General features: G+C 38.7%; 1 long non-coding RNA gene across 1 annotated transcript in view; it reads left to right on the top strand.

Annotated features, from left to right (window-relative positions):
• The first annotated feature begins 1,738 nt into the window (after window positions 1-1,738).
• The window catches only part of LOC121397665, a 33,086-nt gene continuing 26,360 nt past the window's right edge, over window positions 1,739-8,464 (top strand). The window contains exon 1 of the long non-coding RNA XR_005963811.1: window positions 1,739-1,836. This is a non-coding gene — a long non-coding RNA (uncharacterized LOC121397665). The remainder of the gene's footprint in view (window positions 1,837-8,464) is intronic.

The following is an 8,464-nucleotide window of genomic DNA, read 5'->3' as shown; positions in this document are numbered from 1 at the left end:
GTACTTGTTGAGTCAGTAGGAACTAACTGACTATAGTGAGAGAGTGTGTAATGCATTGGTGTATTGTGAGTTATTACCTGTTAGAGAGAACAGGGGAATAGTCACATTAGGTTTCTATCGCCTGTGAATGATAGATGGTGGCAGCGAATGAGTTTTGTGGGTGTTGGTTGGTGTTTGGGGTGCTTTTGTGTTAGTCTAACCTGTGTGCAAGGTGGGTGAGAGACTGAGTGAGTGACCCCTGATAGCCACACCTAAAGTCACGTGCGGTTGGAAGTACCGTGTTCGTGACATGTTCTATAGAAAGAAGACTGTTTTTTAGTTGGGGCATACACCGACGCTATAGTGTAAATGATGTACCTTACTAGAGGATCAGGGTGTTGTTTGATTATTTGGGGATTTACTGTGGTTTGGAACCAAATCGCCACTCCCTTTTTCTTTATTGTACTGCTTACATAAATTTGCAGGGGGTAATCCTTGCAGTCAAGTCTACTGGGACATCCAGATATTAAGTGAGTTTCTGCAAGGCATTGTATGGTTGTTTTTAGCTGTTTAGCCCAGTGTATAAGTTGTGATCTTTTCTTAGGGCTGTTGAGACCATTAACATTAAGAGATGTTATAGATACTGGCATTTTTGTGGTGTTGTTTTGTGTTTCTTAAATGTGTACTCACGTCTAACCGGATGTCGGTAGATCAGCTTCTTTCGTATTAGGATGTAGAAGCCAGAGTTTCCATATTCCTTTTCATTGTCTACAGTAGTTCCGACCATGTCCGTAGTAGCTGTTTCTGGATTAAGGAGGGTTGGGGGAGGAGGAGGCGAAGGGTTGTGAAAAAAAGTTAGAGTAGACAGAAATAGAGACATTATTAGCAAAACATTTGAACATTCAAACTTATATACAACATAGTATCGTAGACGGTGGCTTTTTGGTACGTTTGCCTAATTCTCCATTTTTTTGGATTGGTTAGCAGCTTCTTTTGGCTGTTGTACCGGAAAGCCAGTATTGGGGAGGGGGTGTCCGTACTATAAGGAGTGTTCCACAGGGTTTTTCTTTTGGGAAAAGTTGGGTTAGAGTGTTTGAGTGTTTCCTATGGCCGTAGGGATTTTGTGTTCAGCGTGTTATTGGAGCCATTTTTCATGTGACATTTTTGGTGCTCAAGTCATCATGGTTTTGTGTGGCCCGCGTGGTTGCAGTTCTTCGTTGGCTGGTTCTACTGGGCTGCCATTCTTGTTGCAGTTTGTGCATTTTGGTTGATTTCTTCAGCGAGATATCCTGTTGTTGGAGCAACTGCCACTGTTTTAATAGCTGCTTTCCATGTTGTGGTGAGTTTATAATGACCACTGTGTCTTTATATTGCACTCTCAGTTTTACTGGAAAAAGCCATCTGTAAGAAATGATGCTTCTCTCAGTAGTGTTGTAACTGGTGTAAATTCTTTATGGTTTTTCATAGTATGGACTCACTTCTCTGGGCGCATTGGGAGGCGCATTCTTGTTTTTGGGGAGTCTGTGTGCTCTGTCTATTAGCAATAGTTCAGGTTTTTCATCTGGCAATAAAACTATTAGCATTTCATCTAAGTATTGGTTTAGGTCTTCAGCTTTCATTGCCTCTGATACCCCTCTCAACCTTCTGTTTCTGTCTTCTATTTCCGCCAATTTGTTAGTGAGCTGTTGGACCTCATTTTCTAATTCACTGTGCGAGTCTATAAGTTCGTTGTGTGAAATTACAAGTTCTGTCATTTTATTTTCCAGGTGGTCAGTGCGTCCATCTAGCTGTTTGACCTCCCTGTGTAGTTCTGCAACAGTGTTCCTGAAGTCCACTTGGATATCAGATCGGAGTGAGGTGAGTAAATCTTTTAGAATTGGCAGAGTTACATTGTGCTGCATGCGAGTATCAGAAAGTGTTTGTGCTGTTGCACCTGCATCCTCATAGGTGCGTGGCAGGCTACTACTGCACAATCCAGTGCCATCTTGGCTGGGTGTGCATTCGCCTGCTTGTGAGGTTGATTTGGGATAGAAAGCCATAATTTTGACCGGTGATCGTCATTTCTTTGACTTCCCTATGCTGTTTGTTTATGGATAGCAATGGTGCTAATGAGCCTCCACTCAATTTGCAAAGCTCCCCTGCATATAGCTCCTTAACAGTGTGTCACTGCATCAGTAGTTTCTGACATTTTTCACGCTAACTAGCTATCTGCTTTTAGTTAGGTCTCCAGAGTGTCTCTGATCTTGGGGTCGGTGCCTGGGGTGTCTGCAAGGAGGGTGACAGCTTTGGCTGGAGAGGGGGATATAGAGTGGCAATGGGGGTCCAGTGGTTGTGGGCAAAGGTTATAGGCAGGGGTATGATGCCAGACCGGCTGATGTAGGGACTGCCCTGGGACTACGGAGTAGTAGCTCAAACATTTATTGGTTACCCCAAGTTTAGTGCCGCTTGCCCTTGACTATTGTGCACTGGAGCCTTCTGTGTGTCCTCACAATTCTTAGTGCTGCTTATTGATGGGAGTGGGACTGAGCACCCTGGTGTGCTGTGTGGCTCCCTGCACCTTTGGCTGAGGCTTAATGGGCTGCAGTACTCGGCTCTGTATATTTGCAGAGCTTGGATGGGTATCCCAGTTGTCACAGTGTTCCCCCTCTTATTGGACCTCCCCCGCTCCTTACTTAAGGCTTTGTGGCCACGCTGGGGGAGGATCACGCTTCCGTGAAGCTGCGGCTCTGATGCGCTCTCACGCGAGTCCCCTGCTTTGCTGGATTAACTAGGCCGTGCTGATATCTCCGGTTCGGCTGCAGGTGGAGATTCCATTTCTTCACGGAACCGCAGCGGGTTGCCTTTATTATCACCAGTGGTAAGTGTTGTGCCACTGAAGTTAGTGGGTCTTAGGGAATTTCGAGTGGGACCCCGGGAGTATTTGCTGGACGCGTCTGCTCTAGTGTGTAGTTAGCCACGCCTCAGCACTCAGCACTTCTTGTTTTTAAGTTGTTTGTAAGTATTCCTGGCATGGTGTTGAATAAATATTGCCTTTTTACTTTTATGTGTGATTATTTAAAATATTACAGTACTGTCTGAGCATGTTGTGTGGGGGTCGAGTTAAAATTAGTGTATATATAATTTAATTGGCTTGTTTGTGGATACCCCAACCCATTTGGTCATTACCATTACTACTATTGGCATATATACCTCGCTTGAGCTTTCTTGTTAATATTTAAAACTCTTTTATTTCAGCCTTTACTCATAGCACTGTGTTTAGTTGTAGTTGAATGCTATATCACACCTTTCACGATCTTGCAATAAAATGTGTCCACAAACATTAAAAGTGGACAATTAAGAGATTAAGTACTCTGGTTGTCACTTTTACGAAGTTACAGTAATTTAATTTGTTTTGTAACACAATATATGACAAACATTACACCTGTGATTAATGCCAGATGAGTGTTCTTTGCCTATACAGAGGCTTCCTACAACCCCTTGGTCAAGTATGGCCTGGTAGATTTAAGCCTTGCCTTCCATCATTGATAAAGCACAAATCATCTGTATAAAACAAGGGAATTATACCAGTACAAGTTCCAATGCCATTTTAATGCCCTTGGTCACTTTGCAGTTACCCTGATACAGAACAGTCATAACTCAGTCCATACAGTATGAAACAAAGGTGTGACTGGAATAAGCAATATACAACACAGTCTTTGGCAGATTTTCAGAAACTAAACCAGATAAAGGCAAATTTAGGAGGATTGAAAGATTTTGTGAACAGTTTATAATTCAGGATAAAAATAATTTCTCAGGAAACTCGATATTGATCCATGTTAATTCATCCTGAGTCACAGTCAGTATTACAAACCACTTTACTTCTGGAACCTGCACTTCTTGAATGATGGTGTTTCTCTTCCATTGCCTCCTCCATTGTCTCAGAATTTTATCCAGTGTGGCCTATAGCTATTGCAAAAACTGCACTCAGTTTTTACTCTAAACTACTATCCCCTTAGCATGTCATTCTCATATATTCATATATATATATTAAATACATTTCACAATTAATGTCTTTCATAGCAAAATCACTCAAACCTTTTCTAAATGCATAAAAACAAAATACCAAAAGTACAGTGTATAATGAAATATTAACAAACATAAATTGTGTCTTCTCAGTCCCAATGGATAAAAAAAACATTCTTATGAGCCCATATAAAAACAAGTTGTCAATGTTTTACCTTTCCTTAATAATGCTGTAAACAATATCTATTTCTTGGTTTTGCATAATTACATGTGAAGGGAAACATTATTAATATGTATATTAAGGTGCCCAACCAATTATTCAGATTCCTATATAGTGTAAATAAATGTATTCCATTTTGTAGACCACCTTAAACATCAGTCACAGTTATATGTGCCCTCAACAACATTTAAATGATATCCATGTATGATATAGGAGTTGTATGTTCAAATAAAGTGCTATTCCCAGCAGTTGCCCCATGCTTTAATTAATCCTGTCTTCATAAAAGTTGACCATTGTTCCAATAACACATCTTAAAAATGTACTTCAATGATGACATCTCTATAAAACTATCTTTCTAGATACATTTCGTACTTAAAGGGATACTGTCATGGAAAAATTGTTTTTCAAAATGTATCAGTTAATAGTGCTGCTCCAGCAGAATTCTGCACTGAAATCCATTTCTCAAAAGAGCAAACAGATTTTTTTTATATTCAATTTTAAAATCTGACATGGGGCTAGACATATTGTCAATTTCCCAGCTGCCCAAAGTCATGTGACTTGTGCTCTGATAAACTGCAATCACTCTTTACTGCTGTACTGCAAGTTGGAGTGATATCACCCCCCCTCCCTTTTCCCCCCAGCAGCCGAACAATGGGAAGGTAACCCGATAGCAGCTCCCTAACACAAGATAACAGCTGGCTGGCAGATCTAAGAACAACACTCAATAGTAAAAACCCATGTCCCACTGAGACACATTCAGTTACGTTGAGAAGGAAAAACAGCAGCCTGCCAGAAAGCATTTCTCTCCTAAAGTGCAGGCACAAGTCACATGACTGGGGGCAGCTGGGAAATTGACAAAATGTCTAGCCCCATGTCAGATTTCAAAATTGAATATAAAAAAATCTGTTTGCTCTTTTGAGAAATGGTTTTCAGTGCAGAATTAACTATTAACTGATGCATTTTGAAAAAAACATGTTTTCCGATGACAGGATCCCTTTAAATGGTCTAATCCCTTGCTGAACTACACATCTCTGCAGGAAACCAGTTCAAGGTTTTGACTACTATGATAATATTACTACAATAGTACAGTACTACAGGTTAGATTTCTGACAAGGTCAGAACAAGGTTCATGGACATTACTTTTTCCCTGTAAAAAAAACAACTCTGAGCATGACTTCATACATCACAATAATAATAATAACCTAAACTTATGTATTTACAAATGATAATCTTGTAAATCTTGTAAAGGAATAATGATAATAATAATGATCCATATTTATAACTTCCATGGTAATTAAACATATACCTCTTACAATATATTTTTTACACTTTTAAACATTTTATCACATGAATGGCCATGTCATATAATAATCCCCGGTTTATAAAATGTATATAGAGTACTCTTTCAATTCCTTTTCCTTATTCTAATCATACCAATATGTACGTTATCATGTATGTTTAAAAAAATATAATTGCGAATTCATTGACCTGCGCAGGATTTCAGTATGTGCACCTAAAAAATAAAAGTTGTGAATAGTTAACTAAGAGCAAATTATTTGATGTTAAAGTTTACTACTTTGCTACCATGCAAACATGATCATGTTAGTCTTTACGTTTTTTTCCACTTAAAAATCATTTTCACGCGAATTTACATATCATGCATGCTTTCCCCCTTCATGTACTGCAAGAAAGCATCTCCTTTAAATCCTATTTATCCATGAAGCCTTAATGTGGAAAAGGAACCCATATCCTACAACAATTATAAAGAAGTTAGAACATTTTATTTCACAAACAAAAAAAATTACTGGTCTCAACATTCTTCAGTCCTACATGAAATGTATCTTTTTAACATTTACATATCCTGTTACACATCACTCAGAGCCTAAGCTTAGCCTTTACTTTCCTCTGAATCCCACTAGCAGATGCTATTGTTCCCATGCTTCCTGCCTTACACATATTACATTTCCTATCTTTTTCCTGCCATTTTTTCAGCCATGTGAACCCAAAATTTTGGATTTTACTAATCCCAATTTATATTAGTACTTATTTAATCTTTTATCTTTTTACTTATTCAGCAAAGGTAAGTGAAATAATTGCATTATTTGCAAATATACCAAAATTCACAATAATTAGTGTCCCTCAATTTATTAAGCAATTTACGTGGAAATATAATGCAACACTTAGGAAATAAGATTTGTTTATCTGTCCTAACTTTTATACTATAGACATATGTTCATTACATTAAATACCATGTTCTAGTTGAACAGCTGTGCAAATCACTCACTGGTGTAACCTGAGTATTACCAGTGTGCCCTTTAGAGTCAAATCTTACAATTTAGAATATTTATTGTATAGATTTATTTGGGAAAAAACAAATTAACATCTAAACATTAGTCCTACTCAAACTTCTGTGGATATAATTATTTTAGATATTTAGATCAGTGGAAGCAAAATATCCTCTTTGTTCTAGTTAAAAAGACTTAAAGGGATACTGTCATGGGAAAAAATTTTTTTTTCAAAATAAATCAGTTAATAGTGCTACTCCAGCAGAATTCTGCACTGAAATCCATTTCTCAAAAGAGCAAACAGATTTTTTTTTATTCAATTTTGAAATCTGACATGGGGCTAGACATTTTGTCAATTTCCCAGCTGCCCCTGGTCATGTGACTTGTGCCTGCACTTTAGGAGAGAAATGCTTTCTGGCAGGCTGCTGTTTTTCCTTCTCAATGTAACTAAATGTGTCTCAGTGGGACATGGGTTTTTACTATTAAGTGCTGTTCTTAGATCTACCAGGCAGCTGTTATCTTGTGTTAGGGAGCTGTTATCTGGTTACCTTCCCATTGTTCTTTTGTTTGGCTGCTGGGGAAGGAAAGGGAGGGGGTGATATCACTCCAACTTGCAGTACAGCAGTAAAGAGTGATTAAAGTTTATCAGAGCACAAGTCACATGACTTGGGGCAGCTGGGAAATTGACAATATGTCTAGCCCCATGTCAAATTTCAAAATTGAATATAAAAAAATCTGTTTGCTCTTTTGAGAAATGGATTTCAGTGCAGAATTCTGCTGGAGCAGCACTATTAAATGATTCATTTTGAAAAAAAATTTTTTCCCATGACAGTATCCCTTTAACATAACTTGACACCCTGGGATGGGGTGGGTAGAATTTTAGACAATGCTCCTAATAGCCAAATGGAAGCTAGACAGGAAAACAGTTCTGGTGCAACAATGCACCAAATTGCTCTGAACCATTGAAATCTACAAAAAATAATTTTCAATTTATTCACTGTGTTTCCTTTAAATATTTCCTGTTTCTCTTATAACCAATACAACATTTGGCTATAAAATATAAAAAAAATACTTTCTAATGTTTGGGCCATATACAAAAATATTGCTTACACATTAGAAACAATGCTACACATAGACACACTTTACAATTTATATTAGAATTAAAACACTATATAATTATTCTGATATTTATAATTCCACTGACAAAATAGCTATTTAATAATCTTAACCTGGCATTTGCCTAAATAGGGAGTTGAAGATATTCTACAGCAGGGCTGTCCAACTGGCGGCCTGCGGGCCGCATGTGGCCCGCGACCCCCCCTTATTTGGCCCCCCAGATGCTATGTCTTTTTACCATATGTAAAATTTAAAAGTTTTCACTGTAGAGATAAACTGCACCCTTCATTGTTTAAACCTCAAATTCAGACTCTAATCCCCTGTATCACACCTGTGATCCCCCTGTATTGTTCACACTTGTGACACCTCTATTGTTTATATCTTAAAACCCTGTACTGTTCACACCTGAGACCCAGACTGAAACTGCCCACCTGTTCACACCTTATTCAAAATGCTAATGGGGCACCAGCACTGTCACTGTATGTAGTACATATTATAATGATATCTTTACTTGTCTCCTGCTCTGTTCTGCCTTCCCTCCCTGCAGGGCTGGAACTAGGGGCAGGCAGAGTAGGCGCCCACCTAGGGCACAATCATGGACGGGGCACACTTTTAAGGGGAATTTCCTTTCTTTCTTTTTTAAACCCTGATTTGCTTGGCCTTTAATAGTTTTTCAACTTTATAAACCCCCTGTTCCAGACAGAATCACTCCCAGCTCCCTTTTGGCAGCTGCTGGCACAGGTACATATTTGTGGGCAATATCTTGGCTGCTACTTGCACAGGTTATATGATGGATATTTGGCTGCTGCTGGCTGGCACAAGTACATATATGGAGGCAATAGTGTGTATTTTTTGGCTGATT

The sequence above is a fragment of the Xenopus laevis genome, chromosome 8S (assembly GCF_017654675.1).
Source record: "Xenopus laevis strain J_2021 chromosome 8S, Xenopus_laevis_v10.1, whole genome shotgun sequence".
Classification (NCBI taxonomy): Eukaryota; Metazoa; Chordata; class Amphibia; order Anura; family Pipidae; genus Xenopus; species Xenopus laevis.
Note: the sequence above shows the minus strand (reverse complement) of the source record. Positions and strands in the feature narration are given on the sequence as shown.